Source organism: Equus przewalskii, chromosome 2, assembly GCF_037783145.1.
Source record: "Equus przewalskii isolate Varuska chromosome 2, EquPr2, whole genome shotgun sequence".
NCBI classification, from domain to species: domain Eukaryota; kingdom Metazoa; phylum Chordata; class Mammalia; order Perissodactyla; family Equidae; genus Equus; species Equus przewalskii.
The window spans coordinates 7,977,077-7,992,304 of NC_091832.1; the positions used below are offsets into that span (position 1 = coordinate 7,977,077).

Genomic DNA, 15,228 nt, shown 5'->3' on the forward strand with positions numbered 1-15,228 from the left:
TACATATATTACTTTGGATTGTTGATTTCAAGTTGTTTGGGCAGATACCCAGTAGTGGGATAGCTGGGTTATATGGTATTTCTATTTTTAGTCTTTTGAGGAATCTATATACTGTTTTCCATAGTGGCTGCACAGTTTGCATTCCCACCAGCAGTGCATGAGTGTTCCCTTTTCTCCACAACCTCTCCAACAGTTGTTGTTTTTTGTCTTGGTAATTATACCCATTGTGACTGGTGTAAGGTGATATCTCATTGTAGTTTTGATTTGCATTTCCCTAATGATTAGTGATGTTGAGCATCTTTTCATGTGTCTGTTGGCCATCTGTATATTTTCCTTTGAAAAATGTCTGTTGATATCCTGTGTCCATTTTTTGATCTGGTTGTTTGGTTGTTTGTTTGTTGAGTTGTGTGAGTTCTTTATATACTTTTGATATCAACCCCTTGTCTGATAAATGATTTGCAAATATTTTCTCCCAGTTGGTGGGTTGTCTTCCATTTTGTTGATGGTTTCCTTTGCTTTGCAGAAGATTTTCAGTCTGATGCAGTCCCATTTGTTAACTTTTTATTTTATTTCCCTTACCTAAGTAGACATGGTATTCAAAACGATGTGGCTAAAACCAATGTCAAAGAGTATACTGCTTATATTTTCTCCTAGGATTTTTATGGTTTATGGTTTCAGTTCTTACATTCAAATCTTTAATCCATTTGGAGTTAACTTTTGTGTATGGTGCAACATAATGGTCTGCTTTCATTCTTTTGCATGTAGCTGTCCAGTTTTCCCAAGACCATTCATTGAAGAGATTTTCCTTTCTCCAGTGTGTGTTCTTGGCTCCTTTGTCAAAGATTAACTGTTCATAGATGTGTGGTTTTATTTTTGGGCTTTCAATTCTGATCCATTGATCTGTTTGTCTGTTTTTGTCCCAGTACCATGCTGTTTTGATTACTATAGCTTTACAGTATGTTTTGAAGTCAGAGATTGTGATGCCTCCAGCTTTGTTCTTTTTTCTCAGGATTGATTTGGCTATTCAGGGTCTTTTGTTGTTCTATATAAGATGTTTTACGTAAGTCTCATGGCAACTACAAAGAAAAAATCAACAGTAAATATGCAGAAGAGAGAGAGAAGGGAATCAAAGCATATCACCATGCAAAATCATCAACTCAAAAAGGAAGATAGCAAGAGAGGAAGAAAGAAAAAAGGAAACTAAAACACAACCAGAAAACAATTAATAAGACGGCATTTCTAAGTCCTTACCTATCAATAATTACTTTAAAGTAAATAGATTAACTTCTCCAATCAAAAGGCATGGAGTGGCTCAATGGATTAAAAAAAAAAAAACAAAACAAAACACAAGACCCAACTATATGCTACCTATAGGAGACTCACTTCAGCTTTAAGGATACACATAGGTTCAAAGTGAAGGGATGGAAAAATATGTTCCATGAAAATGCAAACCAAAAGAGATAACTCTTGTTCTCTTTGGTAAGCTATACCTTACATTAGACAAAATAGACTTTATGTAAAAAACTGTAACAAGAGACAAGAAACGTCATTATAAAATGATAAAAAGGTCAATTTGTCAAGAGGATATAACAATTGTATACACATACGCATCCAACACAGCAGCACCTAAATATATTAAGCAAATACTAACTGATCTGAAGGGAGAAATAGACCACACTCATAGAGAGAAAAAACATTGTGATCTAAAGCTTACCAACAGTTATTGTGACAGTATCATCATCTATGGAGCATTTCTTTCTTTTACTTCAGGTACTTGAAGGAGCAGGCTTATGAAAGTTCAATTTTGATGACGAGTATTCCATCTAATTAAGGAGTGTGTAAAATTAACTATTGGTTTTATCATCTCGTTTACCTGGCATAAGACTTCTCAGCCTTCGAGTTTTAAATCCTTCAGAAGAAAATTATACTTTACATTTGTAAAAAACTTTCCTGTGTTTACCCCTGATGCTGCAATTCTGTAGTTAAAAAAAGAGTGTATCTATGAGAAGACTACAGTTTTTATAGCTTTAAGCAATACATTCAACTTGTTAGGAGATTGTCATGAATTTTTCAATAAATGGAGTGATTCCTCTCTTTGATATATTTGCATTATTTGAATGTGATTTAATAACTTAACTGTGATGTTAACTATGGATCACATTCCTAGATTTACATTTTGCTTTTTTTTTCCAGAATGTTTTATTTTAGATACCCATCTATTTTGTGATTCATTCCTGCCACTTATCAATTTAAATATATCACATACAAGTTTTGGTTCTTTTGTGACATCTTCCATTTTGCCTTGGCAACTTATCATTTTACAGTTCTGGGTGAAATTCTTTCAAAATGTTCTGAAGATTCCATGTCATGACCATATTTAAATCTCATATTCTTTGACAATTTAAATGAACATAGGAATCTTAGCTTTTCTTGAATAAATTCTGACGCTGCTGCTCTGCTTTTGCTTTTGGAATAAGTGTTCCAAAATCTGTTATTCACTTTATTCCAACGTTTCCTTGAGTTATCTTGTGTATGCTTTTTCTATCACAATCAAACCTACATTTTCTGTAATTTGGTGACTCTTGAACTTTGGTTGGTTTTGTTTCACAGAAGTTAGGAAGGCTGAAGGACTTTTACTTTCCCTTTTTGGGTAAATCTTGGTAAATGATTTTTCTGAGAATACTTGTTAAATGTTTCTACCATTTATTAAACAACTTAAAAACACTTTAAATAAAACACTCTGGGTTTTCTTTCTTTTATTTCCCTGTTTCACGCATAAAACATTTTTTAAATGCAGTAATTTAAACATAGCATATGGTTTCTGTGTTCTGAAACTGATGAATTATCTTTGAGTTAAGAAATGTTAGCAATGTACTCAAAAAAATTATTTTATTTTTAGTTTCAAATGGTTGTTTTCATCATCCCGAAGAGAGTTGATTAAATTTAATACTGAGATGCTTATTACGTTTTTTTCATTCCCATGAGGTTTTCTCAATGCACTTACCAACCACGTGTCAGATCACATTGTTAATATTTATTAAACTATGTTGGACTGGTATTCTTTCAACTGCCTTCCTTCTTAAAGTAATTTAAAATTCCTTTATAATATGTCATCTGATATCTCTGTGTTTCTTCAGACTTCTTATAATTCCAAAGAATATCGTTATTGCTTTTAAAGTAGAACTGCGTTTCTTTTTCCTTGTTTATCTTTCTTAAATAGATATTTTTATGATTTCACTGATATTCCTGTTGTTTATCTTATACAATGATTCTTAAAATATTTTCAAATAAAAGCTTTTATTGCTAATTCTCGCCTTTGTGTCATATTTTCTGTTGAAACTCTCTGCTTTTCTGACATCTATAAAATCATTTTTCTTCCCAACACTTTAACAAATTAAATTCTTTGAAGGGCGGCCTGCTCTGAGTCTGAAGATGGCAGCTGCCCAATATAAGTAGTTAAGATCAGCAGTGATCTTCATTCCCTTTTATTTGACCTGAAAAACATAATAAAATACAACCATAATTTAATAAATTAGATATTTTAAATCACTTTGTTATTCAATATTAAATCATTATTATGATTACAGTTATTTTGTAATATGCTAAGAACTAGTCAAAAATACCATTGGAAAAAAATCTGCTAAAGAATATAGTAAGAAAATTAACCATAAAATGATGTTGTCTTATGAAGATCTGATTCAATTAGCCTAATTTAAGAAAGTAACTGTCAAAATAACCTCATCTATCAAATGGAAATAATGAGAATATCTACCTTATTAAGGATTGTGAGGATTAGATGAGATAATGCATATAAAGTGTGTAGTATAGAATCCAGCACTCTAAAAGCTTAATAAATGCCTGCTATAATCACTCTCCCCTACTCGCCATGCCCTCCCCAACCTGGGCCCCAAGCTGCTTTACCTCTGAATTTTTAACTCCTATATTCTGCTTTTTGACTATAATATGCTATAATATGCTTTTCTATGGTCATTATTTCAGCTTTTACTACCTTAATCCCTCTATAATTTAATTTTACATCATTGATATTTCCAAACCCTTTATTTTCCATTTCCCTCCAATTCATTACCACTCTCCGGCTTTACTTTCAACCCTACTTCTCTCTGTACCAGCATAAAACCCCATAGTCCACAAGTTTAATTGCCCTCCCTTAGGTTTTTTTAAACCCTAGAGGTGCATAAGTCATAGGATTTGAAGACAGAAAAACTCTGTGTTCAAATTCTGGCTCTGTCATTTCCTAGCTGTGAGAAACGAGCAAGATGTTTAGCCTTTCTCAATATATGTATATCGACGATTGTCAGAAGTAAATGCAATAATGTATATAAAGCATTTACCATAGAGGCTGGTATATAGTAGACGCTCAATAAATCTTAGTTCTTTTCTCTCATTCCCTTCAGTAAGTACTCCAAAATTTCATCTCTTTCTGCAAACTTTCATTTAGTTGCTTATTCCTGCTAGCTCAGCAAAAGACCTAATTTCCTATTTCACAGAGAAAATCGGAGCCATTCGGTCAAAATTCCTCTAATTTCTTCCATGCCACTTGTAAATTAATCTGCGTCAGTACTCATCTTTATCTCATTCTTTCCAGTTTCATGGAGGAATCTCCCTTCTATGGCTTAATGTTCCACCTGAGCTCAGAAACCATTAATCATCACTTCTTTCTTCTGTACTATTCTTTCCCCCTCTCTATTGATCTTTTCCCTTAAGATATAAGCATACTATTCAAAAGCCTCTTCCATCTTAAGAAGGACAAATAAACCCTTTATTATTCTTCATGGCCATGCATCTTGGAAGAGTTATTTACTCTCAATATCTCTGCTTTCTCACCTCCCATTTACTTCCTAACTTACTCTATAACTTCTGCCTATACCATTCTTCCAAAGCTGCTCTCACTAAGCTCAACATTGATCTCCATATTACCATGGCCAGTGGACATTTTTCTGAAGTAACCACACATTTGACCCCTCCATCATTCTTGTAATTCTTCTTTCTCTCCTTTGGCCTCTATGCCATAGTGTTCTCCAGTTTTCCAGTTCTAGTCTTCTTATAAGGCTCATCTTCCAATGCCCATCTCCCAAATGTCATAGTTCCCTAAGACTCTATCTTGAATCTTTGTGTTTTTTTCACATTAGCTGGGTGATCCATATGAATCTATGGCTTTAACTACAACATCTATATGCTAATGAGTCATTAAACTTTATTTTCAGTCTAGATCTCCAGTCCAAGCTCCAGAATCTTTTACTCAACTAGCTATCACTTCTGTCCTCCTAAATGTGCCATAAATACCTCGAATTCAATATACTTAAAACTAAACTCAAATTTGCTTCTACACATACAGGACTCATTTTAGCCAATAATAAGCAAGACTTTCCACAAAATTACCAAAGTCTTTCTCAATCCAGCTTCTTTATTTGAACACAGAAAATTATTTAAGTGACTATTTTATCAAATTCTCCAAGGATTAGTACTATTCCAGATGCACAGGAAATTAATTCATTGCATATAATAGATGCCTTAGGTCACTAGGGCTTAATTCTTTCACAGAACTCAGCTGAGATAGGTGCTCATTTACCTTCTATATCTATGCACCAAGTTATGTAGCTTTTACCTCTTATCTCGGGTATCTTCTACTCCTCGCCCCCTTATCTGTGTTAGTTTATGCTCCCGTGTTTTTCTGTTTGACTACTACAATAGCCTACAAATCTGAGTTGGCCCAAATCTGACTGTCTAATTTGATTTCCTGACACTTCCCTTTAGGCTCATTTTGTGACAGCTATGCTATGCTACATATACCTCCCTGACTATGACGTATTCTCCTGAGTTGAAGTCTCTGTGTCTTTCCCATTTCCTCTCTCTGGTATCCCTGCAACCTCTTTCATCAAGCTAATATTTTTTTCTTTAACTACACAAGCAGGTTTAGAGTACACATTCTTTACAAAGGGTTCACACAACACAAAAGTACACAGAGTAAAAAGTTAAGTATTCCTTTATCTTGACCTTTCTCCTCCAAATTCCACACATACATACACACATACACTTCCCTCTCCACAAATAACTATTATTAACAGTCTGGTTTGTATCATTCCAGACTAAATTCTGCTTATTCATCAACTGCAAGCTTAGGTACATCTCCTCCTAAGCTTTCTCTGACTCTCATAGACAGGATGAGTTAACTCCTCCTATTTGCTTCTATAAAACCTTGCGTTTACCTTTATCAGAGTATCACAATATATTTTAGTTGTTTAACTTTTGGTTTATACCCAGCCTGAATTGTAAAATCCTGAGAGTGGGGCTTTGTTTTTAATCTTTATGTTCCCCAGTTTTTCACAGTGCTTCACGTATTTTTATTGAAGGATAAATTACACTGTATTCTCATTAGGGTCTAGTGGGGAGACATAAATAATCTTAAAAGGAGCAGAGTGTTAAGAAATCAGGCTAGGAACATCTTCCAGGTAACATGATAACCAAATATCCTAAGTGTGAATAGAAGTAGACTAGAGGAAATAGGAATGTGCTCCACGAATAGAGTGGCACCACAATCAAATAGTAATGTATGCTAAAGAAATTACAAAGAGGTTCCTAATTAGTATTATACAATATTATTACATTGACCTATTCAAATAATATCTTTAGTATTTTTTTAAGGGCTAGGGACTTCACATCACTCTACCTATAATCTGTATTATCTCTAGTTTACAGAGAAAGACACTAAGGCTTAATTAACGTATCAGAAATTATCAGTGCCCTGTCCATATCCCCCTGGCCTACCATGGAGGCTATCTGCAGCTTCAGTGGCGATTTCCATTAACGCCATGCCACTGGCTTCCTATGTCAACCATCTCTCTTTCTGTCTGATGGTTTTGTCCAGCAGCAGGAGCATGCTACTCAAGGGAAGTACCAGAGAGTTAACAGTCCCAAGAGTAACCCTCAAGTACTGAGGGAAGGGAACCGATAGATAAATATCCCAGTTCTCCTTGCCTCAGTGGGACAATTCTGAGCTCTGTTCTACATGTCTCTCAGAAGATCTCCAATAGAATGGAGTTCCACTTGCCCTCAGTAGTAACCTGCTCATTAACAAACTTTTTATTGACTTTCCTCCCTTCCTTGTCTCACTTCCTCACCATGCTTCCCAAATAAAGTTCTTTGTACTCCAATCCTTGTCTCCGAGTCTCAGTTGTGGGGGAACCCAATTTAAGATAAAGAAGTTGCTTAAAGTCACATATAGCTAATAAATAGTGAGCTTAGGTCCATCTGACTCCACACAATCCACACTCTATTATATTTATACCACCTCCTAACTTGCTTTCAACTTTCTTTTTCCAATTCAATAGGCACATTAGATAGGCTCACAATTAAATTTATATGCGGCATAAACTCAGAGAAGAGTGGGGATGCAGAGATTCAAGAGTAGAATATTAACTTTGAATACACATTCTTGACAGTGAATAAAAGGAACTGCCTTTTGAAAAATGTATTTGATAGATTAAAATAGAAAATATATTCAAGTCGAATTGGTTGCTTTTCTTATGTTCTATGCTTTATTCTTTTGTAAGGTTAAACAAATTTAATTTTGGAATAAGTTAGTCACAGATATTACTTTGTACCTTGAAAATGTTTATACTTCATTATCGTTACAGCTCCTGCAAAAGTAAGGTCATATATGAAGGAGAGGCTCTCAACCTTTACCTTAATTAGCATGTGATAGGAAATTAGTTTCTTTCCAGAAAGTGTTCAGATGTAAGGAAGGGGAAAAGAGGGTTATGTCATCATTCCAAATGTTATTCTGGAAGGGCCAGAATGGGGCAAGGTTTTTAGTTTAGAGTTAGCACTTTCTTCATCCTTTTAAGATGCAGGCCTTTCCCTTAGAAACAGGGCAGGAGGCTCCTCAATGAAAGCCAGAGAGTCAACTAAAGCACAGGCTCTTCCACGGACTCTAGGTCAGAGGGGGGAGGTCACAGACTGCAAAACTCCAAAGCCCAAGGGATGCCAAAGAAAGAAAGTGCGAGAAAATTAGGGTGAAAATGTGTGGCATGTCTGCAATTCAGACTTGCAGTTGGAGACTCCGCTGAAGTCGCCAATCTCCATAGGAGTGAGAGGAGCGCGGGGCATCTTTTTCCAGAGGGTTCGAAGCTTGCTAGGGCGGCAGTAAGGCAGAAAGAGAGAAGTTCCAGCTAGGCAAGCGAGCAGCAGGAAGACCAACAAAGCCAACTGCCCCTGTGGCAGCCACTATCCCCAAAGCCTGGAGGTAAGATGCGGGATCAACGCTCTTGCGACTGACTGGAAGGTGCCTCTGCAGCTGGCGGGAAGCTGGAGCCTCTCAGGTGGAAAGCCTGGGCCCGGAAGGCAGCGCAAAGCCCAGTGGGGAGGACCGGAAACCTGAGGTTCGGGGGTCGGAAGCTGGGGCCTCAGTCGGAATGGTTGGCTCAATTTGGCACCAGCCCCTGGGCTGATGTATCTAAGGGAAGAGGACTAAGCCTTCTACTGTGCTCCCTGCGGGCTCCTTGGAGTCAATTTCCACAGTCTCCATTCTCGCCTCTGGTTCTTTTGAGATGACCCGCGTCCTCAGCCCACAAACCCTTCTGAGGCCGTGTCCCGGGGAGCTTCGCCTTTGTCCCCCACCCTACACCCCACCACCCTTGTCCCCCGCCGGTGGCGAGAATGAAGATCCTTAATTTAAGCTGGGTCTCCCCAGGGCATGCAGTATGTTTTAGTGACTATGAGTTTTAATTCAGCAGCATGTAGTAGATTTATTTGTGCATCCAAGTCCTGAAAGAAAGTAAAGGTCAAAAGTTTGATTTTTGGTTTTTACCAACTTTCGCATATCAGTTTCAGTAATTTTTTCAACCAACACGTGGCACCGAGCCTCTGTGTCAAATCCTGTGGAAATGAAACACATTTTTTCCTCTCAAGGAGCTTCCAAGATAGGTAAAAATATTCAATTCAAGCATATCAATACTTCTTCATATATATTAAATTCAATGAGAATTTATTAAACATTTATTATGTATTAAGCTCTGCGTTAGGTATTGGTCATAGGAAGTTGAGTCATCTTCATCCTAGTGATCTGAGCTTATAGTTTTGTTGGATAAGATGGAGAGAGCACAAAACAATTATCTTTAAAGATATAAAATGAACATGCGTAAATGATACTGTTCAGATTCAGAACAAGTCGGAGTATAGGAGACAGAGAGCTGGGCTCTATGTCTTGAGGGAATTGGAAAGGCTTTGTGGAGGAGGTAACATGTGAAGAATGCCCCGGAAGAGGAGGGGTTATGTTTACAAGTGGAGTTCTGGCTTAAGGTTTGTACTTTCTAAGAGATCTCACTTCAGGGCTTTGCTCTATTTTTCTCTTGCTTTCTCTGGCTTTCCAGTCCACTTTGCCTTCCACGACACCCACCCAGCCCTTGTTCTGTTTTCTCCCAAGTAGCCTAGGCCGGGTTTATAACTTACGAATGATAATTACCTCTTATTAAGGTACTTATTTCTGCATAGACAGTGCTTGTAAAGAAAGAATTTTCATTTTTTTAGAATTTGTTTTAGCCAGCTCAACAAAGCACAGTTCCTGTGGCCCATCTGCTTGAACACGAAAATAGCCTCACTATGTAGAAACAGATGTTTAAAATGTTATTCATTAAAATGAGATTCCACCTGTAATAGAAAACAGAAAGTGGATGCAAAAGGAATGTTGTAAGCTGGCAGTGCTTGCTATTGCTTTCCATTCCCTGAGGAATGTATATTTGTGGGTAAAATCTTGCTAATAGTAATATGCTTCTGGTTTTAGCCTTTAGTGATATGGGTTATTAGTAATACTGAAACATATCACCCTAGACTCATTAGGAGGGTTGCAGTCATGAAGAAAAATACCTCTAGGGTGAGTGCCTTCTTACCAATGAACAAGGTTATCTCTGGCAAAAAATTAATGGCTATCCTAGTAGTACAGAAATGAACATTTACTGGTTACCTTCATGTCAAGTGCCTTACTGTACGTTTTTACAAGAACACTATGAAGGAGATATCCTCACTTTACAGATGAGGAAATTGAGACAGCAATATATTAAATAACTCGCCCAAAGTCACAACTACATTGGAATCCAAGTTTCTCAGATTCCTAAGCCAATGTACTTTTATAATGTTGTTATACGGCATGTGACTGTACCGTATTTTTTTTTATCCATTCATCTATTGATAGACATTTAGGTTGATTCTTTATCTTGACTATTGTGAATAAGGGTGCCATGAACATGGGTGTACAAATATCTCTTTGAGATCCTGCATTAAATTCTTTGGGGTGTATACCCAGAAGTGGAATTGCTGAGTTATATAGTAACTCTATCTTTAATTTTTTGAGGAAACTTCATACTGTTTTCCACAGCAGCGCTGCCATTTTACATTCCCACTAACAGTGCACAAGAGTTCCAATTTCTCAACATCCTTGTCAACACTTGTTGTTTTCTATTTTTTTGATATTAGCCATCTTATGAATGTGAGGTAATATTTCATTGCGGTTTTGATTTGCATTTCCCTGTCAGTGATGTTGAGATCTTTTCATGTGCTTATTGGTCATTCATATATCTTCTTTGGAGAAGTCCTTTGCCCATTTGTGAGTTGGGTTGTTTGTTTTTTTGTTGTTGAGTTTTAGGAGTTCTTTATATATTCTCAATATTAATCCCCTATCAGATAGATGATTTGCAAATATTTTCGTTCAGTGTGTGAGTTGTCTCTTTACTCTGTGGATAGAGTCTTTTGATGTACCAGAAGGATTTGATGTACAAAAGGATTGGTATTAGTTTTTCTTTAAGTGTTTGGTAGGTTTCACCAATAAAGCCAATAGATCCAGGGTTTTTCTTTGTTGCAAGATTTTTGATAATGGATTCAATCTCCTTACTAGTTATAGGTCTATTCAGATTTTCCGTTTCTTCGTGATTTAGTCCTGGTAGGTTTTATGTTTCTAGGAATTTGTTCATTTCATCTAGTTTATCCAAATTTTTGGTGTATAATTGTTCATAGTACTCTCTTTTTATTTCTGTAGAATCAGTAACAATGTCCCCACTATCATTTCTGATTTTAGTAATTCGAGTGTTCTCTCTTTTTTTCTTAGTATATTTTCCTAAAGGTTTGTGAATTTTGTTGATCTTTTTGAAGGACAAACTTTTGGTTTCATTGATTTCTCTATTGTTTTTCTTTCCCTATTTCATTTATCTCCACTCTCATCTTCATTACTTTCTTCCTTCTGCTGGCTTTGAGTTTACTTTGTTCTACTCCTAGTTCCTTAAGTTGTTTTTTTATCTGCTGAGGAAGATTTGACCTAGGCTAACATCTGTTGCCAATCTTTCTCTCTTTTTTTTTCTTGAGGAAGATTCACCCTGAGCTAACATCCATGCCAATCTTCCTCTATTTTGTATGTAGGTCACTGCCACAGCATGGCCACTGAGTGGTGTGGGTCTGCACCCAGGAACCGAACCCGGGCCACCAAAGTGGAGTGTGCTAAACTTAACACTAGGCCACAGGGCCAGCCCCTCTAGTTCCTTAAGTTTTAAAGTTAGGTTGTTGATTTCAGATCTTTCTTGCTTTTTAATGTAAGCATTTATCACTATAAATTTCCTGCTTAGCACTGCTTTTTCTGTGTCCCCTAAGTTTTGGTATGTTGTGTTCTTGTTTTCATTCATCCTCTAAATATTTGCTTACTTCCCTGGTGATTTCTTCTTTGGTTGTTTAAAAGCTTGTTGTTGGAGAGTGATGTCAGCATTATGGCAGAATGAGTTGTTGTCTTTATCTCTCCCTCTAAGTTACAACCAGTAGGACATCCATAGACCAACAAAGGATTCTCTGCAGAGCACATCAGAATGCTTGAGAGATCTATACATCTATACATCTGAAGATGGGTGGACTGGAGGTCTTGGAGGCAATGGAACCAGGGGAGCAGCAGCAGAAGCTCCTGAGTTGCAGCTCCAGGATCGGTGGTAATGCCCATGAACAGAGGCCCTAGGAACACAGGCAACCCATACTCCCAGAGGCACCAGGAAATGCTGCGGGGCCCATGATTGGAAGCTCTGGGAACTGCAACAATATCTGTGACTCAGCTCCTGGTGGCAGTGCCTTCAATCTTGGCCCTCCCAGCAGTGGGGGCTGCATCCAACACCCTAATATCCCCAGCAGCAGTGCAGTGCCCATGACCTGAGGTTCCAGGAATCACACCAGTGACCAGGATCTAAGACTTCAGGAACAGCAGCGATTCCTGCAATCCAACCTTCTCCTCCTCCCCTGGTGGTGATGCCTCAGACACTGGCCCTTCCAGAAGAGGGGGCTTTATACAAGCAGCAGTAGCTGTGAATATGACCTGAGGAACTACACTGGTGCTCAGCAGCAGTGGCTGTGAATGTAACCTGAGGACCTGCACTCGTGCCCCAAACCAGAGGTTTCAGGAACCCTGGTGGCACTGGTAACCCGGGTACCCCTCGCCCTATGGCAGTGGCAGTGCCGACCATGACCCTGGCATACGTACAGCAGTGGTGACACCCACAAACCCAGTGTCCCTGGCAGTACTGGTCTCAGAACCCAAGAAAATGCAGGAGCATCGGCACAGGTGGCACACATAGCAGCAGCACCTGAGCCTATGGAGAGCCCACAGAGAGCCAGGTAGTATGACAGCAGAGTCCATGACCCCAGTCCTTCCCAGCTGCAGTGGCACCCACAACTTTGGCTCTCCCACCTGTAGCAGCAGTGCCTGAAAACCCAACAAACTGACATGGTGGAGGCTCCTGTGAACATGGCTCCCACACCATTCTACCTCTCCCCCTGCTGGAGAAGGGGAACCTGTGACAGAGGCAGCCCCAGAGGTAGCAGACATGCTTACCAGCCTGGTGACCCCAGTGGCAACACCCATGACTTTGGAGACATCCGAAGGAGCAAGGTACAGGCAACCTTGGAAGCACAAGCAGCACAATGAGGGCACTGATGACATCTCTGGCAGAGGCAGTAGAGGGTGAAAAGTCTAGGCTCTCAAATGCAACCAAAAGCAGCTCAGAATTAAAGTAAACAAAGCCTTACCCAAATAAGAAAGGTGTTTGCTACCACAAATGCACCAGCAGAGCATCAAGCACCATGAAAAACTACATTAACTGGTAATTTCACAAAAAGAAAATGGCAATTATCCAGAAACTAAACTTGGAGTCACAGAGAATTGCTATCTCACTGACAGAGAATTTAAAACAGCTGTCATGAAGAAACTCAACAAGTTACAAGAAAACTCAAAAAGACAGTTCAGTGAGCTCAGGAATAACATTAATGAACAAGAGTACTTCACCAGAGAGATTGAAACTCTGAAAAAGAAACCAAACAGAAATTTTGGAAATGAAGAACACAAGGAGATGAATAAAGTAGAAGGCATTATAAATAGAAAAGGTGATATAGAAGAGAGCATTAGTGAGCTCAAAGATGGAAATTTAGAAATGATTCAGGTAGAAGAGGAGAGAGAACTAAGATTTTTAAAATGCAGAAATTCTATGAGAAATATCCAACTCATTAAGATAAAGCAACGTAAGGATAATGAGTATCCCAGAAGGAGAGGAGAGGGAGAAGGGAGCAGAGAGCTTTTTCAAAGAAGCGATAGCTGAGAACTTCCCAAACCTGGGGAAGGAAGTGGATATACAAGTACATAAAGCTAGTAGAACTCAACACAAAAGACCTTCCCCAAGGCATATTACATTAAAACTGTCAAAAGTCAATGACAAAGAATACTTGCAACTCTACATCAGAAACTTGCAACTCTATATCAGAAACTTGCAACTCTATATCAGAATAGGTTAGTAGATACTTAATTATAAATTGACGCTCATTGAATTTTCTTTTTTCAAGTGTGCCATATATTTCCTGTTGAGACCCTAATGATACATGAATTTTTCAGTTGGACAGCCAATGTCTTAAGTATTAGCATTAAATCAAGCTTGTTAATTATGTTCAAATATCCTATATTACTGCATTAAAAAAAATGTGTGACCTATCAGTTACTGACAGAAGTATGTTCAAATCTCCCAGTATTACTATCATACCTTGTGTCTTTAAGAATCAGGATTCTCAGTATGGAAGAAAGGAAATAGAGAAGTAATATAGAAGATAGAAGAGTCATATAGAAACTCTGTAGTATTAAATTTGAATTGGAAGTATTATTATGAACTTGTGAGATCATATTGGTGTGCGTGTGTATATATACATATGTGTGTATTAGCTCTGTCCCCTAAAAAGGAGTAAAAAAAATGACCAACCCAGTGATAATGAGCAACCCTAACACCCACATTCCCAGATTGTAGTCTAGAATTAACATTTGCCACTCAAAGAAACGAGGGCTTCTTAGAAAAATGGTTCATTCCAGGAAACGTGCAAGATGAGCCTGTAACATCTTGTCATACTAGAAATTAAGGAAGCTGTCAAAGGCTACTAGTATTAAATCAAAAGAATACAGGCCTAAAGTTGAAGAGGTTCCCAATGGCTAGATATGGGACAAATTGAGTTTTAATAAGGATCATAATCACAGTATGTTGAAACCCATAGAATGCATGAGTTCATAATGATTAAAAAAAATTGGTCACATTCAGAAAATGATAGGGAACAAATCTGTTGCTTGAAAACTGACAAAGGGAAAGATCAAGAATTTATCCTGTATTTCCTACATGAACTATATCATTTGCTAACTAAATAATAGACAAGGAGAAGCATAACTTTAATGAAGTATTTCAACTAATAAAAAATATTAGAATTAGAATATCAGCATTTTGGAAGTCTCAGTGAATTAATGGCGATAAGCATTCAGCAGCCATAGTTGTTAAATCACTACCAGACATGAGGTGCCTCTTAATGAAAGACCACAACACTATCTAAGGTCTTGTCAACGCGAATGAACCTGAGTCTGTTCAAGCCTCTGGATCTAGCTGCTACCTTGCAAGAAATACAGGAGTCAGAGGAACACACTGAACTGCATGTTTCTCTGACCTAGTTTCAAATATGTTTGCCTTATAATAGTTCAATAAGCTATATATTCACATATTTCTTTTTATCTGTGTTTTATTTTACAATAAAAAAGAATGAACAAAATCTCCCACTATCCTTGGTAGAATTGCTTATTTTTCCCTGTATTTTTCTCAACTTTTGTCATATATATGTCATATACAGTCATGTGCTGCCTAGCGATGTTTTGGTCAACAATGGACCATGTAT

At 37.7% G+C, this 15,228-nt stretch overlaps 1 long non-coding RNA gene across 1 annotated transcript in view; it reads right to left on the reverse strand.

Annotated features, from left to right (window-relative positions):
* Positions 1–288: 288 nt before the first annotated feature.
* The window catches only part of LOC139081899 (uncharacterized), a 108,930-nt gene continuing 93,990 nt past the window's right edge, over positions 289–15,228 (reverse strand). The window contains exons 2-4 of the long non-coding RNA XR_011537372.1: positions 3,005–3,494; positions 1,715–1,823; positions 289–1,076 (exon numbers count right to left, since the gene is read on the reverse strand). This is a non-coding gene — a long non-coding RNA (uncharacterized lncRNA). The remainder of the gene's footprint in view (positions 1,077–1,714; positions 1,824–3,004; positions 3,495–15,228) is intronic.